Source organism: Ovis aries, chromosome X (genome assembly GCF_016772045.2).
Source record: "Ovis aries strain OAR_USU_Benz2616 breed Rambouillet chromosome X, ARS-UI_Ramb_v3.0, whole genome shotgun sequence".
Classification (NCBI taxonomy): domain Eukaryota; kingdom Metazoa; phylum Chordata; class Mammalia; order Artiodactyla; family Bovidae; genus Ovis; species Ovis aries.
The window spans coordinates 6,087,184-6,105,759 of record NC_056080.1 but is presented as its reverse complement, the minus strand read 5'-3'; the positions used below and the strand labels follow the sequence as shown (position 1 = coordinate 6,105,759).

Genomic DNA, 18,576 nt, shown 5'->3' with positions numbered 1-18,576 from the left:
GCTTTCTGCGACAACAGACGCGGCGGTGACGTTTGTGGTAGCAAACGCGGGGGCCAGATGCTTGCCCTGTTTGCCTCTCTTACAATTAATCCCAGAAAGCGGCTCCGTCTCCTTCTTCCCGACGAGTTTATACTATTTTTTTTTTTTAATTGATGTCTAGTTGGGACTTTCCTCGTGGTCCAGTGGCTAAGACTCTGAACTCCCAATTCCGGGGCTCAGGGTTCGATCCCTGGTCGGGAAACTGGATTCTACACGCTGCAGCTAAAGATCACACGTGCAAATACTAAGGCCCCGGAGGCAGCCAAGTACATAAATAAACACCAGCTTCTAGGGTAGATGGCTGCTGGAGGAGACACTTGAGAGTCCCTTGGACTGCAAGGAGATCCAACCAGTCCATCCTAAAGGGAATCAGTCCTGGGTGTTCACTGGTAGGACTGATGCTGAAGCTGAAACTCCAATCCTTCGGCCACCTCATGCGAAGAGCTGACTCACTGAAAAAGACCCTGATGCTGGGAGGGATTGGAGGCAGGAGGAGAAGGCGATGTCTACTCTACTCTAGAAACTAGAGCAGAGGTTTGTCATTTAAAAAAAAAAAAAAGGGCATTAGTTGATTGACAATGTTGTATTTCTGCTGCACAGCAACTCTGAGTGAAGCTGACTTCAGAGTTATGTTTCTGAGTCCTCCCCCCTGCCCAGCATATGATGGAAGTTACAGAAGCATCTTTGTTATTATTACCTGCAAAGGCATAATCGTGCATCTATCAACTGTGGTTATTCAGTTGCTCAGTCGTATCCGACTCTTTGCGACCCCGTGGACTGCAGCACGCCAGGCTTCCCTGTCCTTCACCGTCTCCCAGAGTTTGCTCAGATTCACGTCCATTGAGTCGGCGATGCCATCTATGCGTGTCTATACACGCACATGTATATTTGTATCGCAGTTATCTCAGCTGATTTAAATGCTTCTATTACTGTTACTGGCAGAGACAGCACTGGGTACATACAACACCTGCAGACCTCACATCCCATTACACCCTGGGTTAGGCTGGCGGGCTTCTGTTAAACCAGTCAGAATCGTGTTCACTTCTTTTTTATAACTCTTTCTTGTTTTGCTTTTTAGGTCTTTATTGAATTTGTTACAATCCTGCTTCTGGTTTTTGTTCTATTTTCTGGCCACGGCGTATACGAGATCTTAGCTCCCAAACCAGAGATTGAACCCTTGGCCCCTCCGTTGGAAGATGAAATCTTGACCACTGAACCATCTGACAAGTCTCCAACAGTGAGAAATTGTCTTAACTGAAGTACAGTCGATTACTTTGATGCTGAATTAATTTCTGCTGTACAGCAAATGAAGTCAGTTCCATTGTATATATAGGTATATACGTGTGTGTGTAATGTATATTCTTTTTTTTTTTTTTGTATTCTTTTCCATTATGGTTTATCACAGGATATTGAATTAGGACCTTATCATCCCTTATATTTTCTCCTATGTTTCCCCACAACACCATGATCTTTCAAAACATATGAATATTCCTGATCTAATACTTTTTTTTCCCTCCAAACTACCAATATGGGCCACCTCATGCGAAGAACTGACTCACTGGAAACGACCCTGATGCTGGGAAAGATTGAAGGTTGGGAGAAGGGGACAACAGAGGATGAGATGGTTGGATGGCATCCCTGTCTCAAGGGACATGAGTCTGAGCACACTCGGTGAGTTGGTGATGGACAGGGAGGCCTGGCGTGCTGCGGTCCACAGGGTCGAGAGGAGTCAGACACGACTGAGCGACCGAACTGAACTGAACCACTATGGGCCCCAAACACTTATCAATAATCATCTTAATTATGGGTTTTCTTTCTTTTTTGTCTGGACTGAGACTTTTAGCAAGAATAGTGAGGATGCTGGATTCAAGTGGATGTGGGTGTCCCCAAAATACAGACCTTCTCACTGGGGCTGTTTGTGGATGAGGATGCGGTTTCGGCCAGTCCCAACCTGTGCAGGACTGGGTTGAGTATGAGAGCGCGTGTTTTCCATTCATGTCCAGACTTTTCACGTGACCGTGAAAGATGACCATCTTGCCGCCTTATCGGAGCCGCCCCAGGACACACAACTCCGACCTATACCCAACTCTTTACAGCTGCTGTGCAGAGTTCCCAAAGAGGGGCAAGATCATTTTTTTTTTTCAACCTAATAAGGTTTGAAAGAACAGTGTCAATTCTTATCTTCTTTGCTAGCCTTCCAGGATAAACGGACAAGCTGCGACTTAATTAGACAAACCTGCCCCCTTTTCTTTCAAAAAGGTTTGTACTCGAGGTTATTTGGCAGCCTGGCGGCTCTGAGTGTAAAGAATCTGCCTGCAATGCAGGAGACGGAGGTTCCATCCCTGGATGAGGAAGATCCCCTGGAGGAGGGCATGGCAACCCACTCCAGTATTCTTGCCTGGAGAATCCCCTGAACAGAGGAGCCTGGCAGGCTACAGTCCATAGGGTCGCAAAGAGTCGGACAGGACTGGACAACTTTCCCTGGATGGGAGGGGTGTTTGAGGGGGAATGGCTGAGTTGCTTTGCTATTTACCCAAAACCATCACAACATTGTTAACTGGCTATACCCTAGCAATATTCCTTGGAAGGACTGATGCTGAAGCCCCAATCCTTTGGCCACCTGATGTGAAGAACTGACTCAGTGGAAAAGACCCTGATGCTGGGAAAGTTTAAAGGTGGGAGGAGAAGGGGACGACAGAGCATGAGATGGGTGGATGGCATCACCGGCTCGATGGACGTGAGTCTGAGCAAGCTCCGCGCATTGGTAATGGACACGGAAGCCTGGTCCATGGGGCTGCAAAGAGTTGGACACGATTGAGCGACCGAACAACAACAACCCTAATACAAGATGAAAAAGGTAAAGTTTGGGGGAAAAAGGGAAAAAAGAAACAGCTTCCCTTGATCGTCTACAGAGTAAATGAATTCTCCATGCATCTTCCAAGGGTTAGCAGCCCACTAGCCCGCCACGAGACAAAGGAGCGGGGTAGCCCTGATGTGCGGTTTCAAAAATATTTTATTTTCTGGAATAGCCATAATGTCTGGAATAGCTTTTCTCTTTATTGCCCGTCTCCACGCAGGGGGGAGGCAGAAGCCACGAGACAAGATAACAGGGAGGCGCCACAGACCACACCCGCGGGACGGAAAGACGGAGCGCTTGTGGGGGCTGGAAGGGGTAAGACGTAGAAAACGCTCATCAGCGGCTTGAGAAACGGGTCAGCGGGGGCTGGGGGTCGGCATCGGCGGGGACATTCACGGACACACGCACGCACCCCGCAGGGCGGGGGGCCCACCTCCTCCGTCAACCTGGATCCCTCCCGGTTTAAACAGAGCAGACAGGGGAAAAAAAATAATAATAATAACAATAAACGCTCCAGAGTCCTCCGTGGCTGCCTGGAAGGGCTCCCACAAGTCTTATCCACGGTGCAACGTGAAAAGATCATTGAGGCCTCCTTGAGAGTCCCAGAGAGAGCCGACTACAGGGTGCGTTTGGGAGGAGGTCCCAGAACCCTCTTGTCCCGGGGGCAAAGTCTCCAGCATTTTCTTTTCTTCCCCATCCGGGTGTCTTCTCGCTGCAGAGGGGTTAAAAACCCCTCGGAGCGGGGACTGTCGGCAAGGAGAGCAGCTGGGATCCCTTGGGCGTCTTTCTCCTGCACAGACGGGAGGAAGGCAAAGAGCTCCGGGCGCGCGGGCGCGAATGTCGAGACAAACGGGGCAGCATCTGAGACGCGAGGAGGGTCGGACCGCAGCGGCGCCTGCCTTCACGGTGATGGTGCGATCTGAAGCTGCTTGGCCCCCGGACGCGTCAAGCCGGGAATAAGCGGAGAGCCTTCCCGTGGGCGGCCGCTCTGGGCGACAGGGTCCCCGCCCCGCGAGCTACCACTGCGCGCGAGGGCGAGGCGGACGGAAACTCGCGAGGCACGGGGCCAGGCAGGCGGGGCTGGGATGGGAACGCCCGCACCCCTGGGCGGGTGGATGGAGGGTGTAGGTGCCAGCATGGACCCCCGGCCCCCGCCCCTGGGCAAGGCTGACACCGGCTCGTGGGTCCTGACCGCCTCGCGATGGCTTCGCAAGACGGGTGATGGGGAGAGGGGCTGGATGCTCGCGGGGGGTCCCCCTCCACCCTGCACCCCCAACAGTGAGCTGGGACGGCATGCCGGTTTCGCAGAGGAGGGCCCATCGAGGGACCCTCAGGCATTGGGTCTTGCTTCCAGCCACATCAGAGTCGCGGCCACGCCTGTGGGCCACGCCGGGAATGTGCTCACGGCATCTTCTCCTCTACTTGGAGGACGGAGGAACGGAAGAGTCCAGGGCGACCAGCGTTGCTGCGTCCCTTCGGAGGCCCTAAAGGGGTTGCGAAGAGAAAAGAAAGAAGAGAAAGTAAAGTCGCTCAGTCGTGTCCGACTCTTTGCGACCCCATGGACTGTAGCCCACCAGGCTTCTCCACCGTCCATGAGATTTTCCAGGCAAGAGTCCCCGAGTGGGTTGCCAGTTCCTTCTCCAGGGGATCCTCCCAACAAGCGTGAGGCGAGGCCTTCCCTGGCGGCTCCGCGGTAAAGACGCCACCTCCCAGTGCAAGAGATGTAGGTCTGATCCTGGGGTGATCAAACCAGCTAACATTTAACACAGCAGACACTTTTTTTTTTTTTTTTGTAATGATAAAAAGGAAGAAGACAGGATGCTCAGCTTCTTACTGATGGTTAGACAGAGAGTTCTCAGTACATGTGCTTAAGTATGCAATTTCAAAATCTAACTGTAGTAAATTATGTGTGTCTGGATATTATTGTACATGTATAGATATTACATACATGATCGTTAGACATTCTAAGTGCAACTACAGAATTTTAAAATATAGCTGTAGTAAATTACATATCTATGTACATTACATGGAAGGCACGTATACGCTTATAAAATTGACACTTCATAAAGTCTGTGTGTGTGTCTGACTCTGTGCAACCCTGCCGGGCTCCTCTGTCTGTGGGATTCTCCAGGCAAGAATACCGGAGCGGGGTTGCCATGTCCTTCTCCAGCGGATCTTCCTGACCCAGGGATCGAGCCCACACCTCCTCGGTCTCTTGCATGGGCAGGCGAGTTCTTTACCACTGTGCCACCCGGGAAACCCAAAGAATATAGATGCTTTCATAAATTTCTACAAATGTTGTGCATTAAAAAATAGAAACACATACCTCTATTACTATGTAAACTGACATGTTCATTTTTGTATACCTACACACACATGCCTGTGTATATATATATCTATGTATATTTGTTGGAATGATACTATTTCAATATAGAGATCAGGCCAAATACAATATTTCAACTGACTTTGTCATTACCATTTTAGTGTCTTTTTCCTGCGGCTACCAGACAAACGTTTCTCTTAGCACAGCAATGTTTCTCTTCCACATTCATTGATACAATTGGCACTAAGGACAGCGTAAAATGCGCACAATAAAGATCTGATTTACATACATCATGAAACAGTGACCACACATGGAGTCAACATCCATCATCTTGTAACAAATACAAAATTAAAGAAACAGATACAAACGTCTTTCCTGGGAAGAGAACTCTTACGATTTCCTCTTAATGGCCTTCGTATCTGCCATATTATAATCTTTATCATGTTTGCCTAAAATCCTTAGTACTTATCTAGTTTTCAACTTATTTATTTTTCAAGTGGAAGTTTGTATCTTGCTGTCTGCCAGAAAATTGCAAATAACTTCGATGGCTCGTATCTGTGTTTCCTTTGGACGGCCCTGTTCTAGATCCTGTGAATATGGGGTTTCCAGGGGGAAAAATGCAGAAACAGGGGTGCCAGGCACCCCAGCAACTCTGTGTGTGCGTGTTTCTGTGTGTCTGCATGTGTGTGTGTGTGCGTGTGTGTGTGTGCCAGGCACCCCAGCAATTCTGTCTGTGTGCGTGTTTGTGTGTGTGTCTGTGTGTGTGGGCATGTACTCTCTCCCTAGCCATCTCCAGAGAACCCCTCTTTGTCCTTGAGACCGCGGGCAAGGGTCCTCGAGAAGGCTCCCCAGCCCCACACAGCAGTTCCACTTATGTCTGTGTGTCTGTGTGTCCGTGTGTCCTTAGCACAGAGCGGGTGGAGCCTGTCCATCACGTGCTCCCTGGCTCCATGCCCAGATGTCTCATCCAGCACGGATCAGACTGTCTCTTCATCCGATCACCTTGCCGTCTCCGCAGCCAAGGGTTTACACGCAGAGCCGGTACCAGCCACGGCTGGCAAAGACTGCAGCCCCCGGGGGTCGTGAGGGAGCTCCGGGAAGCTGTCTTTGCTGAGCACTATGGGTTGACCTGTCCGTTTGCACGCGAGCTTGGGCACGTCTGACTCTTTGCGACCCCATAGACTGTAGCCTGCCAGGCTCCTCCATCCATGGGATTCTCCAGGCAAGAAGACTGGCGTGGGGTGCCATTTCTTTCTCCACAGGATCGTCCTGATCCAGGGATCAAACCTGAGGCTCCTGCATTGCAGGCGGATGTTTACCATGTGCTTTCACCTGGAAAGCTTGGGCTGAGCTAAGTCTTCCCCCCAATTCAGACGTTGAAACCGTCCCCCAAGGACCTCGGGATGGGGCTGTGTCTGGAGACGGTCCTTAAAGAGAGAAGGTGAAATGAGGTCACTAGGCTGGGGCCTGATCCCGTAGGACTGGGGTCCTCATGAGAGGAGGAGATTGGGACACAGACACACACACAGGGAGGACCACGTGAGGACTCAGGGAGGAGACGGCCGTCCACACGCCCAGGAGAGAGGCCTCGGGAGGAAACGGCCCTGACCACACCTGCGTCTCAGACTCCAGCCTTCAGAATGTCACTCACTCAGTCGTGTCCGACTCTTGGCGCCCCCATGGACTGCGGCACGCCAGGCCTCCCTGTCCACCACCATCTCCCAGAGCCTGCTCAAACTCATGTCCATCGAGTCGGTGATGCCATCCAGCCATCTCATCCTCTGTCGCCCCCTTCTCCTCCTGCCTTCAGTCTTTCCCAGCATCAGGGTCTTTTCCAATGAGTCAGCTCTTTGCATCGGGAGACCAAAGGATTGGAGTTTCAGCATTAGTCCTTCCAATGAACATTCAGGACTGATCTCCTTTAGGGTGGACTGGTTGGATCTCCTTGCAGTCCAAGGGACTCTCAAGCATTGATGCTACAGGCCTGATGGAAGGGAGCGGATGAAGTGAGAGAGAGAGAGACAGACAGATGCAGACAGACAAGGAGAGACGGAGAGAGAGAAACAGGAAGACAGACACAGGGAGAAAGAGCCAGAGAGACAGACAGACGGACAAGGAGAGACGGAGAGACGGACAGAGGGGAACGGAGAGAGAAACAAGGAGAGACGGGGAGAGAGACAGACAGACAAGGAGAGACGGAGAGACGGACAGAGGGGAACGGAGAGAGAAACAAGGAGAGACGGGGAGAGAGACAGACAGACAAGGAGAGACGGAGAGACGGACAGAGGGGAACGGAGAGAGAAACAAGGAGAGACGGGGAGAGAGACAGACAGACAGGGAGAGAGAGACAGACAGAGACAAACAGACAGAGATGGACAGAGAGACAGACAGACAAGGAGAGACGGGGAGACGGACAGAGGGGAACGGAGAGAGAAACAAGGAGAGACGGGGAGAGAGACAGACAGACAGGGAGACAGAGACAGAGACACACAGACAGAGAGGGACAGAGAGACAGACAGACAAGGAGAGACGGAGAGACGGACAGAGGGGAACGGAGAGAGAAACAAGGAGAGACGGGGAGAGAGACAGACAGACAGGGAGAGAGAGACAGACAGAGACAAATAGACAAAGATGGACAGACAGGGAGCCGGACAGACAAGGAGAGATGGAGAGAGAGAGAGACACAGACAGACAGCAAGTGCGTCCCAGGGTGGGAGACGGAGATGGACAGAGAGAGGGGGCCAGGGAGAGAGAGACAGACAAGGAGAGACGGAGAGGCAGGCAGGCAGACAGACAGTGAGCGCGTGCCAGGGCCGGGTCGGGCACCCGTCTCAGCTCCGCGGCCCGGTGGCTTCCGCCCGCCGTCCAGCGCGAACACTAGCCTCGGGGAACCTAGCCTCGGAGGGTGCGGTCGGCCGGGTCCCGGCCCCACGCAGGGGCGGGGGTGTCAGGTTCCGACTCCTCAGCCGCTGCCCCCGGAAGGGACCCCTGAGACGGGAGGCAGTGAAGGGTCTGCAGCCCGGGAGACCACGCGGGGGCATCGGGTCGAGTCGGAGGCATCCTAAAGCTCCTCCCACAAGGAGTCGGGGCTGCAGGCCCAGCAGAGGCAGCAATGATGCCGCTGGGCACGCGAGGCTGGGGAGCCGAGCAGGCACACCCTTCGAGCAGGCTGGGAAAGAGCCGTTATCAGCGCTCCCACCAGCACTTTCACCTCACTGCCAGAAGACACCTCAGGGGCGGCCAGCCTCCGGGACTGCGAGAGGCGATACGTTCCTGAGGTTTTCGGCTCCCACGCTGCCCCAGACACAGCGCTGCTTAATTCAGCTTTTGCAAGGAGGCTCACCCATCAGTCCCAACCAGACCCTCCCCCATTCACAACCCTGTAAGGCCAGCTTCCTTGGGGGCTCTGACGGTAAAGAATCTGCCTGCAGGGCAAGAGACGTGGATCCGATCCCTGGGTCGGGAAGATTCCCTGGAGGAGGGCATGGCAACCCACTGGAGTGTTCTTGCCTGGAGAGTCCCTAGGACAGAGGAGCCTGGTGGGCTGCAGTCCATGGGGTCGCAGAGTTGGACACGACTGAGCGACTGAACCTCAGCAATTCAGAAGCCATCGTTCTGGGACTTTGTCTTAGTGACGGAAGCTGACATCCTGGTTTCCAGGCCAACACCGGGCCTCCTCTGGTTTCACCTCATTCTCTTACAGAGAGGAGGACGGCTGGGCACGCCAAACAGGACGGGCAAATATAGGCCCTGAAACAGGTCACCCAGCTCTGGCAGAGAGTGGCCTCTCTTTATAGCTCAGCGGACTAAATAAAGCGCTGAGCACTGAAGAAGAGACAGAGGAGACGTTTTCATTCCAGGAGACGAATAATTATTTCCTAAATAGAATTCCTTTGGTTGTTTTTATTTAAAAAAAAAGAAAGAAAGAAAGAAACAGGTCTTCCCTGGTGACTCAGACAGTAAAGAATCTGCCTGCCAATGCAGGAGACCCAGGTTTGATCCCTGGATTGGGAAGATCCCCTGGACAAGGGAATGACAACCCACTCCAGTACTCTTGCCTGGAGAATCCCAGGGACAGAGGATGAGCCTAGTGGGCTGCGGTCTGTGGGGTTGCAAAGAGTTGGACAGAACTCAGAGACTTTCACTCTAGAAACATTTCAAGGAGAAAAAAAAAAAAAGAAAAAGATGACCAAGAAGAAAATGAAGTTCAGACAGAGTAAAACTTTAGGATGTTTGTTCCTTTAAAAAAAAAAAAAACAGTGAAATTTTACTTTTCACTAGCAGACGGATCGCAGACTCTTTCCAACCTGCCCGAAGAAGTCGCAGGAAATTTCAAAGTAAGTCAATAAAGGGATTTCCCTGGTGGTGCAGGGGTTAAGACCTTGCCTTCCAATGCGGGGTATGTGGATGTGATCCCTGGTAGGGGAGAAACGATCCCAGGTGCCTTGCAATGTGGCCACAGTTTGTTTTTTAAAGTTAATAAAAACAAAAAACACACACAAAAAAAGGAAGGCTTAAGGACAGTCGGTTCTTCGATGAGGCGATACACGTCTCTCAAAATCGAGGTGCTGGGCAAACCACAGTGCTGATAAAAATCAAAGGATTTCAGGGGATTGCGAGATGATCAAGTTACCTCAAGTGGTAACACTTGAGGGCTTTGTCACGCAAACATTAAAAAACAAGGATGACAAAAGAGAGAGAGAGAGAGAGGGAAGAATGGAAGTCTCGCTGGGGATACCCCACGGACAGAGAGGCCTGGCGGGCTACAGTCCACGGGGTCGCAGAGAGTCGGACACGACTGCAGTGACTTAGCACGCACACAGGTATTTATAACTGAATCATTCTGCCGTAATCCTGAAACTACTATAACGCTGTGAACTACGTTTCAGTAAAAACTGTAGGAAAGCGTAAAGTGTGACAAGGCAAGCTGGTCAGAGAGTTCTAAACAGGTAGAGTCAAGGGTGCGCTTGACCTTTTATAAATGTTTTCACCCTGTCCCAGCCATGGACAGCCCGGGCGACTGGTCAACCTAGGCCTTCGCCCATCCTCACGTTCACGCCAACACCAGCACCTGCGGGCGTGCCCAGGCGTCTACGGAGCCACAGGGAGGGGAATGGGGGCGGGACGGGCTTTCATCTGGTCCCATGCAGACTGAGACCCAGATGACCCTTCCTCAGTCACCGCTGACCCTGGCCGGCTGCCCTTCGGAGTCCCGCAGACCACATGCCTGGACTCTCGTTTTCACCACACGGAGGAAAACCCCACAGCACCTCCCAGGGATTTGCAAGGAGCACGTGAGCCAACCTTAAACCTACAGGAGATGCTTAATGAATTGTGGTCCCTGCTCTCAGCCCCTTAAAAGCCACCCGGTGGTGCGGAGGGACTTCCCAGGTGGTCTTAAGTGGTTAAGAAGATTCGTGCAAATGCGGACGCCATGGGTTCGATCCCTGGTCCAGGCAGATTCCATATCAGTTCAGTATTCTCACTCAGTCGTGTCCGGCTCTTTGCAACCCCATGGACTGCAGCACGCCAGGCTTCCCTGTCGATCACCAACTCCGGGAGCTTGCTCACACTCACGTCCATCGAGTCGGTGATGCCGTCCAACCATGTCATCCTCTGTCGCCCCCGAGATCCCACAGGCCCCAGACCAACTAAGGCTGTCCTCCGGAACCGCTGGACCTGCGTTCTGGACTCTGGGAGCCCCAGCCAGAGAAGTCATCGCAATGAAAAGTCCAAACATTCCAACTCAAGAGAGTAGCCCCCGACCGCCGTAATTAGACAAAGGGCGGGCTCAGCAACGAAGACCCCCAGTGGAGCCAGAAATAGGCAAATACATTAATTAAAAAGAAAAAAACATTCCACCTGGGGAGGGGAGGTGTAAATGCAGCATCGAGAACAACCAGTGTACCGGACTTCTCCACACACACGTCGACCCCTCGCCCCACCAGCGGACAAGGCTCTGCGCTATTTCGGGCATCCTTATGCAACTGCCTCCGAGGGGCCCATCCAGCTGTCACCTTCTGCTCTCGCTATTTTAAGCTAGAAGCCGCATTTGCGAAATTGGTGTCCACAGTCATTTCCCTGGATTGGCTCCGGAAGAAAGCTGAGCTTTTCTCCAAAAGTCCCGGTCGTGGAGGGGAGTCGAGGGCAAGCTGGGCGTTGTTGGAAAGAACAGTGACAGGTCTACGTCAGTCCCATCACAGTGGGGACATGGGTTTCGGGGAAAAGACACTCCTCCCAGTGAGAAACGGGGAGGGTGTAGACCTCATGCGGCAGGAAGGTCAAGTTATAGATTCCACTTGGGGTGCACGGACTCAGCCTGTGTTGGCGTTGGAGGTGGGGGGGGTGTGACTTATGGCAACACCACCTTTTAGAGACAAATTGACTCCAAAGGCACAGACGGGTCTAGAACATTCCATGCGTGCTAAGTCGATTTCGTCGTATTCGACTCTTGTGTGACCCCGTGGACTGTAACCCTGCCAGGCCCCTCTGTCCATGGGATTCTCCAGGCAAGAATACTGGAGTGGGTTGCCATGCCCTCCTCCAGGGGATCTTCCCGACCCAAGGATTGAACCTGGGTCTCCCGCATTGCAGGTGGATTGTTTACCATCTGAGCTCCTAGGAGAGCCCCAGGACACTCCACGGGGCTGTTCACCTCTTCGAATGAACTGTCTTATCCCGGTGTACACAGCGCAGCATCTGAGCCTGGACTGCGGGCTTCAGACACTGACTCGGGGCCCCACCAGCCACACGGCCCGCCGCCCCTGACGAGAACTCTCCCCTGCCCCTTCCAGGTTCGGATCCATTTCACTCTGCAATCTCAAAGTAGCCTGACACGCAGAGAATACGGTGTCTTGAAACTTACAGGTGAGATGCTCCATCTTCGTCCAGTCGCTCAATTGTGTCCGACTCTTTGCGACCCCATGAACCGCAGCACGCCAGGCCTCCCTGTCCATCACCAACTCCCGGAGCTTACTCAAACTTGCATCCATTGACTCAGTGATGCCATCCAACCGTCTCATCCTCTGTCATCCCCTTCTCTCACCCTCAATCTTTTCCAGCATCAGGGTCCTTTCCAATGAGTCAGTTCTTCGCAGCAGCTGGGCAAAGTCATTGCAGTTTCAGCTTCAGCATGAATATTCCGGACTGATTTCCTTCAGGACTGAGTATCTTCATTACCTGCCAAATATTGCATCTTCGTGCCCACGTCTTTTAGAAGCATCTGCACCTCAGACCGCTTTGAGGGTGAACATCTGTGAAGTGAAGCAAAAGTGGGAACCGCAGCTACGGTACGAGCCATCGAGATGTTTCGACAAACGTTCTCTCCTTTTTTTTTTTTTTTCTTTTCAAAGCTGAAAATAGCTGGAGGAGCAGGAATCAGATTCCGTACCTGATTCTTTCCTGCCCTGAAGTCACTTATCTGGAGTTGTGACATGCTTACTTCTCCCACAGACTCTAGCTTTTCAGGGATACGGCATGGCGTGAGAGGGAGGCTGGCGTGTAGACCAGCTCATGGGGTATGAAACCCCTGGACCCAAATTTTTTTAGCTGAGACCACCCCCCCACCCCTGTCAGCACCCTGGGTCACACATCCTGAGCAAAGATAACTGCCCAGAAAAAAAACACTGAAAAAGTTGAGCACAGCTTAGCAACTGAACACCAACAATCAAACTAACACCTCTAACTACTTCTGGGCCTGTCTGCTCCTGTGCTGCTTGAGTTTAAGTGTTAGGAAGCTCTTTCTTCTTATTAAAGAAAATTTATTTTTATAGGTGGCAGCGTGAGAGCCCTGTGGCATATGGGATCTTAGTTCCCTGACCAGACCCGGGATTGAACGTGTATCCCCTGCACTGGCGGGCTGATTCTTAACCTCTGGATCTCCAGGGAATTCCCAGGAATGGGTCAGTTGCTCAGTCGTGTCTGACCCTTTGCGACCCCCATGGACTGTAGCCCACCGGGCTGCTCTGTCCGTGGGATTCTCCAGGCAAGAAGACTGGAGTGGGCTGCCATGCCCTCCTCCAGGGGATCTTCCCGACCCAGGGATCGAACTGTGGTCTGAGCCTGCAGGGAAGTCCCAGAAAGTTCTTTCTTCTCTGATTGACAAACACCCTCCTTATCTGTGTCATCGACGTGCCCTGCTTCTAGGCCCTGCAGGCTCTGTTCTCTGTTTTCCATGACGCTTATCTGCAGACTCAAGGAGCTCACTTCCATCAACTTAACTGATCTTTCAAAGAAGCTGAGATTTCTCTTTGCCTCTGTGGAGACTCTCCAGTTTGAGGAATGGGGCGGGGTGGGGGGGGGGCGGAGAAGCTGCAAGTGGGAAGTCTGGAGGTGTCTTTACACAAATCTCTGGTGGATCAAAACCGTTAAGAATCTTGTCTGCAGTGCGGGAAAGCTGGGTTCGATCCCTGGAGGAGAAAATGGCAACCCACTCTGGCATTTCTGCCTGGAGAATCCCATGGACAGAGGAGCCTGGTGGGCTACAGTCCATGGGGTCACAATGAGTCAGACATGATTTCAGGGACTACACAACAGCACCTGGAAATATACACTAATAAATTTTAATTTCTAGTGTACCCAGAAAAGCCTTAATATGACAATATCATTCTTAAACCGTAAGGAATAGGTTAAGATAGAAACACAATTTAAAACTGTTTTGAATGGAAATGAAGCCAATGCCGGTTTTGGCTGTTTTTAAACAACAAAAACATTTTGTACTGGGGAACAGCTGATTAAAAGTGATGTGATGGTTTCTGGTGGACACTGAAGGGACTCAGCCATATCCACTCTCCCCCAAACTCCCCTCCCATCCAGGCTGCCACACGACACTGAGCAGAGTTCCCTGTGCTGGACAGCAGGTCCTTGCTGGTTCTCCGTGTTAAATACAGCAGTGTGTCCATGTCCATCCCAGACTCCCTAACTATCCTTTCCCCCATCCCTCCCTGCTGGTGACCATAAGGTTATTACAGAGGATTGAGCAGAGTTCCCTGTGCTGCCCAGCAGGTCCTTGCTGGTTCTCCATGTTAAATACAGCAGTGTGTCCAGGTCCATCCCACACTCCCTGACTCTCCCTCCCATAAGTTCGTTCTCTGAGTCTGTGAGTCTCTGTTTGGCAGTTAAGTTCATGTGCATCATTTTGTTTTAGATTCCGCATTTAAGGGATGTCACAGGATATTTCTCCTTCTCTGACTTCCTTCACTCAGGACCAACACAGCTTTTGTTCACAAACACAGGTGAGCATGCACACAGGTCCGCGGGGACAAGAGCTTGGAGACTGTTGGCGACTGATCTTGTTTTCCTTGTGATCTTAGGAAAGTTACGTAACCATTTTCTTTTCAGCCTGTTTTTTTTTTTTTCCCTTCTGTTCTGTATAATTGAGGTAATCATTGGACTCATGTTGCTGTCAGGAGCATGAAACGCGATGTAAATAATAATCCTCTTTCACTGTCTGGAACTTTGTAACACGCTCTCGGGGACTATTAGATGCAAGTGTTATTTATAGGAATCCACATTCTTTTTTTTTTTTTTTCCTTTTCTTTCTGGCAAGCACTCGGCATTCCTTGCCCACCCCGTAGAAAGTTCAGAAGGGTACAGGGCACCTTGTCACTCTCTCTCCCCAGCCCTTGCAGACCAGCGACCTGGGTGGGCTTGCGATTCGTCTATCTGGACCCCCGGAGAATGATCCTTGGCAGAGACTGCGTTTTCATTAGACAGCTTACAGCCACAGGGTCCCCAGAGCTCCACCTCCAGGTCTCGGAGCTCCCGTGGAGAAGGGATGGAGGGGAGCCGTGGAGAAGGGATGGAGGGGTGGACAGATATGCTGATGGACATAGCAGGGGACGGGCCTCCCGAGTGGACCCCGTCTCCCGCCAGGGTGAGTCTGTCCTTCACCAGGGACTCGGAACTTCCTGGCCCTGTGACCTTGGGCGGCAAACCACCTTGCTTTCTGCACCTGAAATGGGGCTCCTGGCAGCGATCCCGAAGCCCATTTGGGAAGGTCTTCTGTAGATCACAGAGGCCACAGTGAACACGAGGGCCAAGGTTTCATTTTCTCTAAAGTGCTGTCTATTATTATTATTTTTTTTAATTTGTAAAGACGAGGTGTCTATATCCTGTGACAATTCCTATCTGACACCAAGAGCATTTACTTGGGGGCGGCGTGGCTTTACCAGACTGCGCTAGCTTCTGCTGCACCACACACGGACCAAGCTCCGAGCCCCTGCATATGCCCCCTTCCTCCCTGAGCTCCCTCTCACCCGCCAAGCCACCATGAGGCAGCCGCCTTTGTGCCCGACAGCCCGTCTGCATCCTGGGTCCCTGCCCTGATTTTTGCCGTGCCCCACTCTGCAGACACGCGGGGACGGCAGTGCGGGAGACACGTCTCCCAGGTCGTGGAGGTGACATGCAGGTGGAGGGGAAGGCTTCTCTGGGAAATGGAAGGGACAGCCATCTGCTGGGACTGAAGTGGCTCGAGACAAAAAGAACCCACAGGGAGGCGGACAGTGTACCAACCAGAGGGGAACGGGGCCCCAGGGCTCTGGGCTGCGTGTGTGGCCGCAGGGACCGACCGTCCACCAGCAGGAACCCCCACACACACAGGATGGTCACAGTTACGTAATGTGGGCTCTTTTTCCCCATCGACTGTGTTTTCCTCCCAGAAAGGGGGGGGGGGGGCGTCCCACGAGTGACGCCCCTCGATCCCAGCATCCTCATCTAAATCTTTTTTTTTTTTCCTTAGATTTCAATTTTAGAATTTAGGCGTCTGGACGACGTTTACATGTTGGAGTGCCTCTGCTTGTCACCACTGTGACCTCCCGCAGAGCGTGTGTTTGTTATCGTGTGAGCCGCGTGCTGTGTGTGAGACTCGGCGGTGTGAAGTGCTTTCTCCGATGATGGGGAGGGGGCGGAATGGTTTTTCAAGGTATCCGGACACCTTTTCATCCTGCTTCTGCCCAGCTCATGTCACCTGATACCTAGAGCACTGGGGAGCTTCAGAAATTGACATGCTGCTTCAGAAATTCACAAGTATTAGCCTGGTCTCTTTACAGAGTCAGTCCTAAGCTTTGGTTGTTGAGCTGGGAACGTGGTGGGGGGCGGGCAGGGGAAGGGGCTGGAGGTCTTGGGAAGCTGGGACAGGCTCTCTATGGGTGTAGGAGATAAACAGTAACATCTTAGGAGACAGGTTCCCCCAGCCAGCCCCACGCAACGCCTTCAGGACTCTTTACAAGGGGTGTGTGTGTGTGTGTGTGTGTGTGTGTGTGTGTGTGTGTGTGTGTGTGTGTGTGTGTTCGGGGAGGGGAGGCTGGGTTTCCTGGGATCTTTCTTGATTCCTCCTTCCCGACCACCACCAAAACCAACAGTGCTTTTGTTAATTTAAAAATGGGTCTCCCTTCCTCTCCCTCCTGGGGCCCAGACACTGGATCCTGGCAGATACACAGCGTGAAAAGCCGCAGAGCGCCAGTCGCTGGACTGGGGTGACACCAATTTCAACCCCAGGAGAAAACCCACAGGACCCAGGAGCGAACGCACAACACAAGGCTGATCGCCCCAAACAAGACGCTCTGGCTCCCCTCGGGGGAGGGGGGTTGTCCAATCATTCCTGGGGAGCAGGAGACAGTGTCTGCCTTTTCCGTCTCCTTTACCCTCGGGAGAGGGGGGAGCTGGAAATGGCTTAGTGGGAGAGAAACACCCCGGAGCGCGAATCGCACAGAGCAGAGCCGGTTGAGGGTTGAGGCAGCGCGCACATGACCGCCAGGACCCCAAACGTCTCCGCCACCCCCGGCTCATCCCCCCGCCGCCGCCCGCATTCCTGCCCTGATTACCCCAGGAAGACGACCTAGCTGTCTGCGGATGCATAAATTGGCAGTCTATTCCAGCTGGGTGTTTTCGCTCACACGTTCTTTCTGTAGAGGAACGCTCCGGAGGGATGCTACTTTTTTTTTTTTTTTTCCCTAATGTTCTTGCTAACAAGATCTTTATTTAAGTCACAAACTTGCTCCCGCAGCCCTGGTGTGGGGCAAAGCTTTCTCTTCTCTCCGTCTCCTCTGGGGTTGGTGGGGCGGGGGGGTGAACGCACTCCCCCTTGGGAGTGCCCGGGAACGCGAGGAGGGCGCACCGCGGGCTTTCGACCGCTTTTCCCGCGAGCCACGGCCTGGGGTGGCGGGGGGGACCCCGGGCGTTCGGTCCCGCTCGGACCCGGGCCGCTGCGCAGGGGTGACCGATGGCGGGAGCGCCCAGCCTCTCGGAGGGACCCAAGGCGCCCCAGGCGGGCGCGGGCCCCCCCTAGCGCGTCCCCCCCCCAGCGCCTCCCGCTGGCCGGAGAGTCCCGGGGCGCAGCGCCCCACCGGGGACGCTCCCGCGCCCGGCTCCCGCGCCCTGCGCGAAGTTGTGGCTCCTCTCCGGAACCCCCCCAACACCGCCGCCGCCACCACCACCCCCCGCCCTCGGCTGGCCCCGCAGGGCGGCCGCCCGAGCGCGCTCACCCGCTCCGTCCGGTCCGTCGTGAAGGTCACGGGCGGGGGGCGCGGCCCCCGTCCCGGGCGGCGGGGCGGCCTTGGGCGCGGCGGGGCGCGGGCGCGGCGGCGCTCAGATGCCGTGGTCGCAGTCCACATCGCGGCAGATGTACCAGAGGATCACGTAGAGGATGAGCAGGATGGCGAAGATGAACAGCGCCACCAGGACGGCCTTGGTCACGGGCGAGATGATGGACTGCATGGCCCCGGCGCGGCGCGCGGGCGGGGGGCGCGCGGGGCGCGGCGCTCACGACCCCCGAGCGCGCCCGGAGCCCCGCGCCGGCCCCGCGCCGCATCCGCAGTGCTCCGTGCCGGGGCTCCGGGCGCGGGGGGGGGCGGCCGGCGGGCAGCGAGGCAGGGCCCCCGCCGCTCGGCCGCGGCTGCTCCCGGGGCGGCTGCGCGCGGGGAAACCCCCCACCGCCGCAGCGCCCAGCCCGGGCTCGGTCCTGCGCTCAGCGCGCCCGGCGGCCGCGGGGCTGGGCGGGCGGCGGGCGGGCGGGGGCCGCGGCCATGGGCGAGGACGCGGACGGCCGCGAGGAGGCGGCGCGCCCCGGCAAGTCCCCGCAAAGTTGGGCGGCGGCGGCGGCGGCGGGCGCGCACTCACAGGTGGATGGAAGCCCGGCCCCTCGCGGGGCGCAGCGCGCGGCCGTGCGGGCGCGGGGGCGCGCGCGCGGGAGGGGCTGCGGAGCGGAGGGGGTGGTCGCGGGGGGCGGTGGCCGGGGGGCGACACCTGCCGCGTCCCTTGCCCCGCGCCCCCGCGCACGCGCGCCCCCGCGCGCCCCTGGCGCCGGTGCGCCCCGGTCCCCTCGCGCTCGCGGTCTCAGCCTTGGCGACCTCCCGCTGCT

General features: G+C 54.4%; 1 long non-coding RNA gene across 2 annotated transcripts; it reads right to left on the bottom strand.

Moving 5' to 3' along the window:
- Positions 1-3,034: 3,034 nt before the first annotated feature.
- LOC114111205 (uncharacterized) lies at positions 3,035-18,052 on the bottom strand. 2 transcript variants are annotated; one of them, XR_009598926.1, is made up of 2 exons: positions 17,702-18,052; positions 3,035-4,380 (listed from the first exon to the last, which is right to left on the bottom strand). It is a non-coding gene; the product is annotated as an uncharacterized LOC114111205 (long non-coding RNA). The 2 variants fall into 2 exon arrangements; XR_009598925.1 differs by lacking the exon at positions 17,702-18,052 and adding an exon at positions 11,082-11,263.
- Between the last annotated feature and the right edge of the window lie 524 nt (positions 18,053-18,576).